Below are 12,092 nucleotides of genomic sequence, written 5' to 3' on the forward strand. Positions count from 1 at the left end.
TAAAAACAGTAATAATGCTAAATAACAGACGATACTGAAAAAATACATAAAATACCCAGAAAATGCCAACAAATAATAAAAAATGATACTTTTTGAAAAAAATCTGCTTAAAAATTCGTATTTTTTGGTTATTTGATAAATTTCTCAAAAAAATGCCCCTATAACAGGTGGTTTTTATTACTTTGTATTATTTTCTATCGTATTATCTTTGTAAAACCAAAAATCGCATGTCTCTATCCCTATCACAACATTTGCTATGATCGTTTGAACAAAGGCCTGCCACAACATTATTTTCCGCTACAGGTAGAGATAATTTTAATTTTAACTAAAATGCTTATTTTACTTCGAAATCTTTTGTTTTTATTTGAAATCTAACTTGTCTTTATCAAAATTACAAATCTAGAGCCATTTTCAGTTTCGTTGTTAACGAAGCGTTGAATGGCGCGCCCGGAGAGGCTTAGTTCAAACGATCATTGCAAACGTTGTGATAGGGATAGAGACATGCAATTTTTGGTTTTACGAAGGTAATACGATAGAGAATAATACAAAGTAATAAAAACCACCTGTTATAGGGGCATTTTTTGGAGAAATTTATCAAATAACCAAAAAAAACACGAATTTTTAAGCATATTTTTTTCAAAAAGTATAATTTTTTATTATTTGTTGGCCTTTTTTGTGTATTTTATGTATTTTTTTAGTATCGCCTGTTATTTAGTATTATTACTGTTTTTATTTTATCAGGATATACCGCTTATTTTAAAAGTTATTACGTTTTCTTTACAATAGGTAATTGGAAGAAAAAAAAATCTATAAAAAATTAAAAAAAAATCTCAAAAAAAATTTGACCTCTTTTTTGTCGATAAAAATAGGTCTAGTTTCATCTATTTTCATATGTACACTTTAACGTGACTCACACTGTATATCTATGATGTATTCTTAAAATAGAATCCAATGATGTACCTACCTTAATACCAGGTTTTTAGACCTGGTACCGCACGGAAGTAATAAAATGTCTTCACAATGCGAAACCAGGTCGAAGCACCTTGTACCCTGCGCACCTGGTACCGCACCCCACGCTAGCTTCGTGCAACCAGTGTTGCCTCGCATTCGTAAGAAACGCACATGTCGACATGGCGTCAAGAGAAACAAACAAAATCAAAACTGCAAATTGATTGTAATTTAATTTGCTACACGATTTATTGCTAATTTAAATAATGTTTTTCGTGACAAACATTTGAAGTTGTAACTAAATGTTATTAAATAATATGTTTTCTTTAAATATAGCTTATTTAACTATTTATGCACGTATGTCTTATTTGTAAAATATTTAGACTAAATTATTAAAACATCTTTGTTTGTTACTTTTTTAAATTTTTATTAAAACTTAATTTAAACTATCGATATTTGTATTTCACATCCCTAGAATACTCACCAGACTTCCCTACTTCAGTGCGGCACAGGGTGCATAAGCCTTGTATTTTGAATATAGCTATAATTTTTATACTAAACAAGTTATTCACGAACGCCTTCAGGTGTATGTCAATAAATGCATTATTATTAATATTCAAAGAAAAAAAACACAATATCTATTAACATGAAGTCAAAAATAAAATTATTATATCTTAAATATTACAAGGTCTTTAAGCCTTGTGCCGCCACAATGTAAGTTTTAATACCAGGTTTACTGACCTTGTACCGAAGGAATGGAAAGTATTAGAAAGTTACTGCCGCAGCAAAGGTGTTAAGAAGTCATTGGGTGACACGTTCGGGATGGATGTACCACGAGTCGATTACCATATAATGTTTATATGGGTGTCAACACACAGCCGGCGGGCACGCATCGTCATGTGCCGGGTCCGCAAAGAGCTGTATTTGCAAGATATTAGGTATATGAAATTTTTTGAAAATGGAACTTTTTATTATTTTTTTCACGTTAAGCCGCCGGGCTAGTCAGTGGGCTTGGTGTGTAGACTCCTTATACCGGGTGAAATTGAGTTGTAGACCTATTAACAAATGACTGCGCAAAACGTAATTAAGACTTTAATAACTAGGTGTATCAGAACTGACGTTGACGCATTAACCTATTCCAAAGCTAAGTACTTTTATTTGTTTAACCATTTATTTACTTACCGTCATAGCATATGTCGGACTGATGTTGTCACGACAATTGGTGAGGTGTGAAGTAATTGGTTAGTCTTAATCATCAATTATGATAGCATAGACGACACATCATACAATTTTGTTGCAAAATAACCCCTCTGACAACTACATAAGATGCCACAGTGTTTAAGTTGATATGCTGTCCGTACACTGAGGCAGTTATTAATTTTAAAATGTGAAGAGAGTAATTAAGTTTATAATCGATTGTGAGTGATATATAGTGATAATACAAAGTGTAAATGCCTGAACTGCTTACATTGGGTTTGGTAGATTTTAAAGTCTATCAAAATAGATAGGTAGTTTGATAATGTACAACAAATGGCACTATGTAGAGCTTGCGTTTTATTAACTGACATGATAATCAGATTGGTGGTTCGACTGCAATGCTAGTTATCATATAGGAACGTTGGCTGATGAAAAAATATAGAGCTAAGTTTGATGTTCATGAGAGTAAATAAATATTTTTCGTCTTATTTTTCACATGGAATGGAAAACATGGAATCACATTATATGGAAATTAAACAAGCTTTGAAGATAGAAAAACATAGGGGTTATTTTCAATTTACCATAAACTTACACCATCTTAGCCAGTTACAAAATTGCATGCTCAGGTTCGAAATATATCATACTTACTGTGTGTGGGTTTTCATTATTGCGTGTAGGTATATCTACTTTCTTTTTTAAGTATGTATGACATATTGTTGTAATTGAATTGGCGAATTAACACCTCGTTCCTTTAAAACCGTTGAAAGAAATTTGATACTTACTGTTACTTTACAGTCGACTAACTAATAGCTTTGGCACAACTCTATTAATTCTTTGGGGAAAGTTTGCAAAAAACAATGGCATAAAACCTTTTAGGAAAAATATATCTAGAATAAGCAGATTTTTTCGAGAACTTGATGTTATTAATTCCTTGTGAGTGTATCTATTCGTTCTCATAATTGTTAAGGTATCTTGAGATACCAATATTTCTGGACCTCTAATATTAATTTCTAGATAAATGTCACAAGTTAAAAGGACTAATCAAGCGGCTTATTTTTAATTACAACTACATTATAATCATCAAATGTATCTAAAATGTGCATCATAATAACTGCTATCCTCTTCATCTACTTTTCATTAAATTGTGACGATCGATAAATAATTATTTTTATATCTGAGCAGGAATCGAACCCGCGACCTCAAGTATGATGAGCAGTGGCAAAAAAAGTGCGCTATCTTAAATCCCCTCAATTATAAGATGACTTTTGACTTGTTTAATGAATTTATATATCAAAAGGGCATCATTTCAGAAAACAATTAAATTCGCGTAGTTTAAATTTCAATTTTAGGTGTAATTACAATCTTTAATCTTTCCTTAACGTAAGATATTTTAATAATTTCCTATTTTAATGAAAAATTAAACGAATAAATTGAAATAATGAAATTTTGACACGTTTTAAATAACATTATAGTTTATTGTTAACTATCATAATTCATTTAATACGTTCGCAACTATCAACAATGTAACAAACTTGAAATGCGAGATTTCTCGCACTGTCACACGGGTTTCTCAGATCCAGTTGACCGATAAAAATACGTCATATTTTGACAAGTTGCTTAATTAGTTAACCAGTCTATTTATTTTAATTTAAAGTTGTAAGCAAATAATTTACCCAATAAACAAAAAACGGCCTCATTTCATAATAGTCCATCCTAGTAGTAATTTAACAATAGGTACGTATTATAATAATCATTCACTGAAAAGAGGTTTTCTTAATCATCATCATCATCTCAGCCATAGGACGTCCAGACGTCCACTGCTGAACATAGGCCTCCCCCAATGCTTTCCATGTTCAGGTTTTCTTAATATTGTATGGTTTTTAATAATCATATTATGCAAACTAATCTCAAAACTAGATTGGAACTCAAGCTTTGATTCAAGACTGTTGGTTGAATTGCGATACTTTTGGTTAATTCGTACACCTTCAGTCAAGCTAATAATACAAATAAACGGTGCAATTAAAAAATTACCGATAACCCACGACACGTTTTAATTAGAAGCTTAACTTTCTGATACATTTTAATTAATAATTAGCATTTGTACGGTCCGATACGTCAGGAGATAGCACCCTAGCCACCCATCATAGAAAAAATATCGGCTAAGTAAGATGTAGTAATTGGCACCTAGATATGAGCTAAGATAGTGGGATCTTCACTTATTTAGTCAATTTATTACAGCGCCCTAGTGCTATTAATACGCTGTAGAAGCTATTAAGAAGAAGCTGTTATAAACATTAATACATTTTAGTGCAAATGGTGCCGGTGTTGTAGTAACTTCGAGAAACAATGTTTTTGATTTTTTTTTTGCGTATAACGTAGGTGACAGAGAGACGGGATATAATTTCTTTTAAGTGAAATTGACATTTTAATAACATGTCTCGATCTTCTTAAAGTCAACCCTTTTTGGGATTAAAGTCATTTTGGTCAACAATTGATATTTCAATTTGTACCCATTTGTGATTTTTGCTCTTACAACTGTGCCGAAACAAGCGGATGTTTAATAGTAACGATACTCAATAAAATAATATATTTTTTGTATATTACTGTGTTTTATGATAATGTTTCGTTGAAGTCTATCTAATATCTAAACAAGCATTATTTATTATCGCATTCATAATGAAACTACTAGTGCTCTGAGACATAAAGACTATTCTTAGTAAGAATAATGACTTTCAAGAAGAATAATTTAATAATAGAATTTGACTTCTGCAAAGGAAAGATACTTAATTAAATTAAAATTGAAAGAAAACGACTTACTCGTAAGATGCGGTATAAGCATTTCAAAGAAAATAATTATAACTGAATTCCACGAATTTTAAGGCATAAATGTATGAAGTTGATAGTCCTTTGTCTGTAATAATGATTGACTGTGTGTTTGGGTCCTTTTATATTTAACACATTAAATTGCAATAAAATTTTATTAGCTGTACACGGTATTTACTTATACAGGCTGTCTTTGTAATCAAGATGTTCGCTCATACTGTGGCCTGTGACTTTTACAAATAACGTATAGACACGACCGCACATGCTATGTGATAACATGTTATAATTAATGTACAAATCAATGATTTCATAAAAAAATACACTTAAAACCCAAAACTATGCAGCATTGATACCTACTTACTAATTTAATTCAGGGCAAACTGACCTTTCACATTGTGAAAATTTTCATGAATTTATAATAATTTAGATGTGTTAATTTTGCTAAGATCGGTCATTATTCAGAATTAAGAAAAATAATATTTTGCTTTAATATTGTGTTTATTACATCAAAGTTTAACAGGGCAAAAGCTCGTAATAATAAAATGCTACCCTGTATTGTTTTAAAAAGGTATGGGATTACTGAATTATGGACTGATGACAGAGTAACATGAAACCTTTTTAATTTAATCGATTGTCGTGCAAATATTTTGTTAAGTAATTTAACGCTTTTGTTTACTAAATATCTTGGAAACCATATACAGAAAGTAATGATACGTGAAGTATGTTTCGCTGACATGTTTTGTAACATGAGATATATAAATTAAAATATTTTTTGTGTCCGTTTGTAATTCTTAATTATTCGATGCTTAATACTGCGTTTAAATTCAAGCTTAAATTCAAAAGTATTCAATAAATATTAGATTGATTTGTTTTGATATTTAATAAGTATGTCAAATCATTATGAAATTAGTCGCCAATTAATAAAAATGTAATTACCTCAATGTTAAATAAGAATTTGTTGCGATTTTTTTTCAATTACAAATAACTACTGTTTTTCTTTCGAAGCAAAATTAAAAATTTAATTAAACAGCCAATACTGTCATTTTAAAGAATTAAAACTTACATTGTAGCCATTATTAGTTTACATTTAGACGATTATTTTCGCATTATAACGCATTTAGTAACGTTCAGTCTGCCTACTCAGTATTAATGTCAATAGTTGATATTTTATGTCCCATAATGACATGCTTCTGTAATTAATTGTGTAGTTTTATGACAACTCCATCGATTAATAGGTGGTAAGCTTTAATTTGCTTGCGGAGAACGCATTATGAGTCTTAGGATGTACTAGGGATGTTATGGATATCAGTAACCGTAACCGATACTATCGGATATCCGAAATAAAAAAATCCGTAACCGTAACCGAAACCGATTCAAAAGTTTCGGATAGTTTCGAATAAAGGCGGAGGATACAATCTGATATCCCTGCCTCTTTTACCATTATCATAGATGCCGTCATAGTACATACTAAAAGTGGCTATATGGGTCGCGCAGCGACTTGATATGTGAGTTTTACATTTTTAAAATTCTAATATCCGTAACCAAAATTATCCGAAACTTTCGGATATTCCGAAATGATTTCATATCCGTAACCGTAACCGGTATAATATTTTTCTTATATCCGTAACCGTATCCATAACCGAAACTTCATATCCATACATCCCTGGGATGTACTTAACTTAGCATAAAGGTCATCACCTGATAAGTAATAATGTAGAGTTATAATTTAAAGCCATTATACCATTAGCTCTGACTGTAATCGTGTGGCTACAAATCGCGTAGTGTTAATTAGTAAATTGAGGCCCTGGTGATTGGTTGTTCGTGACAGCAATCGAAATTTGGTTGGCTGGTGAACGTTACGTGGAAGGGTTACTAAGTACTTAACTTTTTAGTTTGTTAACGTAAGTGACGATCAGGCCGAAGGTGGAAGCGAGCTTCACCCGGAATCCTCAACCACAGAGGAACTGGCTATCTTACCTCTAACTGCCGGAACTCAATAATGCTGTTAACATTGTTGTTATGGCGACAGACTTAGGTAAGATGGTGGTAGCTAGCCAGGCGGACTTAGCACAAGCCCTACCATCAACCAAACCGAACAGAAAAATCTGCCCCCACTGGGAATCGAACCCGGGACCTCTGCGTCTGAAGCAGAAGCCAGAAGAAGCCGGTGGTCTTACCACTAGACCACAGAGGCGGTTAATTAACTTAATTGTTTGTACCCGTGTTCACGGATTAAGTCCTGCAACAAGACATCACCCTACTGGTCAATAGCTTAAAAGTCCCCTGAAATAGAGTCCTAACTTTATCTACACTAATAATAATATTATAAAGAGGAAAACTTTGTTTGTTTGTTTGGTTGTAATGAATAGGCTCAAAAACCACTGGACCGTTTTTAAAAATTCTTTCACTATTCGAAAGCTACGTTATCCATAAGTACATAACATAGGCTAAATTTTATTTTGGAAAAAAATAGGGTTCAGTTGTCTACGCGCGCGAAGCCGCGGGCGGAAAGCTAGTTATATTCTATAGTTATAACTGCTATGGTTAAAATCCAGCAAGACAGTGGTCTTTGCTCTATGTGGACAGGGACAGGACAGGGCAGTGGAAGGGCTCATTTTAAAAGGTACTAAAAGAATATTAGAAAGTGTCCTAACGCCTTTTAGAACCTTTTAAAACGAGTTACAAAGGAAATTCAGTCATACTTTTTATTTTATTAATCCTTCCTACTCGTGTATCGGGACAGATAGTCCTGAAAGAAAGCAAATAATAATTAAAATTATTTTAAACTTCAAAGTTGTCTTGTAAATGTTAAAAAATATTTTGTTTTTAGCGGCGTCTTATAAATAATGAACATCTTAACGTGTATGTAGGTACAAGTATTGTATACAGAATTCATGCATTTTTTCTCACATCGGCGACAAAGTAAACGAATAAGGCATTTTCAAAACTTCTGATAAAAACAATACTATATACGGCACCTAAAAGCAATTAATATTTTAATTATCGTCCAATTCATTTGCGTCGCATAATGTTTGCAATTAACGACTAATTATACTAATTAAATGTTACGTTTTCCATTGAAAAGTGCCGCCGTCTTAGTATGATAGCTTTTTCTTAAGCCATTGTTTCACAAAAATGTCACCTTAGCCTTTCTATAGTGACCAGACCTCTCGTTGTATATCTTTAAAATTTTAGCTAAATGAGTAGGTAAAATTAAAGATAAGATAAACTTTATTTCCAAATGATATAGGTACCTACATACAACAAACAAAGAATTTTAACTTATAGTTAAAATTGTACTAACCATCGTCCGATTTTTAATGTTATTTAACCACTTGTCATTATTATTATTTTATTTATTGTTTTACTAGCTTTTGCCCGCAGCTTCACCCGCGTGAAATTTAGTGTCACTGATCGGCATAAATTATAGCCTATATGTTAATCTGGGTCAAACAATAATACTCTAAAGTTTTAACAAAATCCGTTCAGTCGTTTTTGCGTGAAAGAGTTAACAAACATCCAGACATCCAAACTTTCGCATTTATAATATGAATTTGGATTGTGTGGCATTAAAGAATACATAAATGAATTCCGACAGATCTGGGGATAGGGATACTTTTTTAATTTAACTTTTATTTTCCTTTTTTGTAAATAATGTATTTTTTTTTTATATAGTATAGTTTTTAAGTTTGTAAATTACCTGTACAAAAGTTTGTCATTGTTTAATAAAGTTGTAAAAAAAAGGGTAAAAAAAAAATGCAAGATAATCAAAGTTTAGTAGGTAGTTACTATGGTAGTTAGCTCAATTACAATCTATACAAAATAAAATGTGAAACAGTTTATATTATTCTTTATAAAGTTTTGCAACCATGAAGAATATAAACTAATTCCGGTACCGGGAATCGAACCCGAGCCTCCTGGGTGAGAGCCAGGTATCCTAGCCACTAGACCATACCGGAGTTGGGGAAACTGGTGAAATTTTGTATGCTATTCTAAACAATATCATTTGTTCATTGCCATAGTGCCAATAAAAAAGTTTATAAAACTGTAACACTACTACGAGTTGAGACTACATTTTATTTATGAGGCCGTTTAAAATGTAGCCTAGGTAATATTAGCCGGGCCATAATATTCATTCATAAAATCGGATGTATGTTTAGTCGCTACGACGGAACATACATAAATACAACCTACGTACACACGGCCACACTGTTAACTATCCATTTCCGTTTTTGCTCTCGCTCTCATCAAATGGTGATTCTTTGCGATAGAACGAGACGACATGACAGGCAATGGATAGTTAACACTGTTGTCGATGGTACATGCATTTTCTTATTTTGTATTTTTTTTTGTATACAGGGTGACTGGTAATTAGTGGCGGAGCCGTTAAGGGGAGGTAGTCTTGGGTTATTCTGATAGATATCACTATGACACCTACCGTCCTTGTTTAACCCTTTCCAAGATAATTCCTACTTAAAGAGTGTAAGAATTTTTTTCTAATAGTAATAAGTCCTAAAAAAAGATTACTTACTTAGTTTTGTTTTGCAATAAAGGTAATTCTAAATAAGTAATATTAATTGTTAATTAATTTTCGTAACTGTCATTGTTTTATGCAAAAACTGCTAAACAAAAACATAAATAAGGAAATAAATAATGACGGTATGTCTCATAGTGATATCTATCAGAATAACCTAGACTACCCCCCCTTAAAACGGCTCCACCACTAATTACCAGTCACCCTGTATAGCATTTACTTTACCCATTTTAGCAAATCCAAATAGTTTGAGAACCACTGCTCTACATAGCATCATTGTTTGTCGTATGTAGTGTAAATATCAAACGATCATTGTTTTTTCCCATTGGCATTGATGTACAAAAATGTTTACATCGTATAATTATGTTGTTCATTACAATAACGCATGAGAGACATTGAGTAATTTATGTACTCAAGTCTCAAGTATTTGAATTTCAAAGTGTAATGTGAATTTTATACGGTTCCAACAGCTGCGAGTGTATTTCAATTGCTAAAGACACCATTGTGGGTACAGGTGCCTTGATCTCCAGTTTTTTGTATGTAATCAATCGTGTAGCAATTTGAGAGTTGGATGGTCGTACGTTTAACGGGAAAGCTGGACGGTTAATGGTTTGGTTAAGGGGAAAATATAGCTCAGTATTGAAAGCAGTAATGTTTCTAAGGAAATAAAGCTAATTTATTGAAGTTAAAAACGCCCAGGAAGAAGTTGTAGCTTAACCCTTTCCAAAATTCTACAACGTGCTCTTTTTGATTTCCTGGAACTCTAGGGTATTATAAGACCACTTCAAAGAATGGAATGGCATTACATGTTTTGTTAAATTCAACAATTTTTTTCGACTTATTTTTTCATTAGAAATTATTTAAAAACTTAATTTTTCACTGAAATAATTCATAATTTACATACACTTATCAATAAAAAGTCTGCATAAAAAGACTAAGTGACAATTTTGAAAAAAAAAAAAACTAAATCTACATAGAATCCACAATATCTTCAAAAATATGCTTTTAGAAACACATATTCTTAAGACTCTTTAACTAGTTTTTATTTATAGAATATACCTACCCCTAAAATTTCCGGAAAACAAAAGGAGCACGTTCTACATATGGATTTGTTTACAAACATGTTCCTGCTACGATATTAAGCCCTAATCAGAGCTGGCAGTCTGGCAGGATAGGCTAATGGCTTTATAGGGATTATATAAATTTATCAGAGGATTAAACAAATCCGTCCTCTAATCCACATTGACACTGGCTGGGCTAACTAAGCTTACTAGCATAGCTAGAAACTCGAGTGAATCTTGTGGTTTCTCGTCATTCATTAATGAAACACTCACGGATGATGCTTGGTCCTGTGATCCAAAGCTCTGAGCTTTTAGCTCGCGGTCTGATTGTTCCATGTCAGACTAGGTACCTACCTACTTATCTGCGGTGTCTTATAAATACCCATTAAAATATCATTATCATTATCATTTCAGCCACAGGACGTCCATTGCTGAACATAGGCCTCCCCCAATGATTTGCAGATTGACCAGTTGGAGGCAGCCTTCATCCAGCGCCTTCCTGCTACCTTTATAAAATCTGACCTCAGGTTTTACAAACTCAAGTGACTCGACAGAGAAGAAAAACATTTCTAGGCGATAAAGCAAAAGGTTATTAAGTTACGGAAAGTAGCTTTTATTATCTACTTCGTAAGCCTTTAATTGTCTCATCACAAATGACAATATTTCCCAGCACTTTCGAAGGCGATCCTAAAACAAAGCCGTCCATCCCAGTCGACATAACGACGCAGCGGCGGTCCTACCCCATCCATTAGTTGAACTATAAATATCCCCGTTCGCTCCCATAATTCTCGCGAAAGATATGTATGACTCTATCCTCACGATCCTTAGAGATTGACGTACACTCCGCCGCGATACAATGCAGTTATTTTAGTCGCCTCGTCTGGTCATCGAGGTTCACTATGATTTCGTTTTTAACCGACTTCAAAAAAGGAGGAGGCTAATATGTTCGGCTGTATGTATTTTTAAGGTTCCATATTCTCAATTGGTAACCTCAAGTATGAATCTATACTCAAGAATAGATTCATACTTGAGAGACCTTGATTGACTGTATTTCAATATTTACAAAATTAAAAGTAAGTAGGTACTGAAAATTGTTTCAGAAAAATATCAAATAAGAGCTACGAAAATGGAAGTTACTCGTATATGTTTTAATTATTCTCAAAAGAAAACTAGGTAGTAATTAATGAAAGTAGTTATAAAAGCTTGAAATGTTATTTTTTTTCCATAAAACAAAATCAGATGATTAACACGACCACTGGACTGAACGAGGACGACCTTGACCTGGAAAGGCATGAAGTTAAAATAAACAACTTGAAAAAATCGAACTGCCTAAGGCGGGACTCGAACCCACGACGAGTGTCTAAGTAGCTCAGTTGGAAGAGCAGTCGCCCGGGAAGCGGAAGGTCGTGGGTTCGAGTCACGCCTTAGGCAGTTAGATTTTTTCATGTTGTTTATTTAAAATTTAGTTGACGCATGATGAAATGAGAAGCGACTCTATTCGATAAGTTTTAATAATGAAGTTAAAAGTT

At 32.9% G+C, this 12,092-nt stretch overlaps 2 non-coding genes across 2 annotated transcripts; one reads left to right on the forward strand and one right to left on the reverse strand.

The window, feature by feature from the left end:
- Positions 1–8,855: 8,855 nt before the first annotated feature.
- Positions 8,856–8,927, reverse strand: Trnae-cuc (transfer RNA glutamic acid (anticodon CUC)). The gene has a single exon. It is a non-coding gene; the product is annotated as a tRNA-Glu (tRNA).
- Positions 8,928–11,921: 2,994 nt separating this feature from the next.
- Positions 11,922–11,994, forward strand: Trnap-ggg (transfer RNA proline (anticodon GGG)). The gene has a single exon. It is a non-coding gene; the product is annotated as a tRNA-Pro (tRNA).
- The last annotated feature ends 98 nt before the right edge of the window (positions 11,995–12,092 follow it).

The sequence above is a fragment of the Ostrinia nubilalis genome, chromosome 9 (genome assembly GCF_963855985.1).
Source record: "Ostrinia nubilalis chromosome 9, ilOstNubi1.1, whole genome shotgun sequence".
NCBI classification, from domain to species: domain Eukaryota; kingdom Metazoa; phylum Arthropoda; class Insecta; order Lepidoptera; family Crambidae; genus Ostrinia; species Ostrinia nubilalis.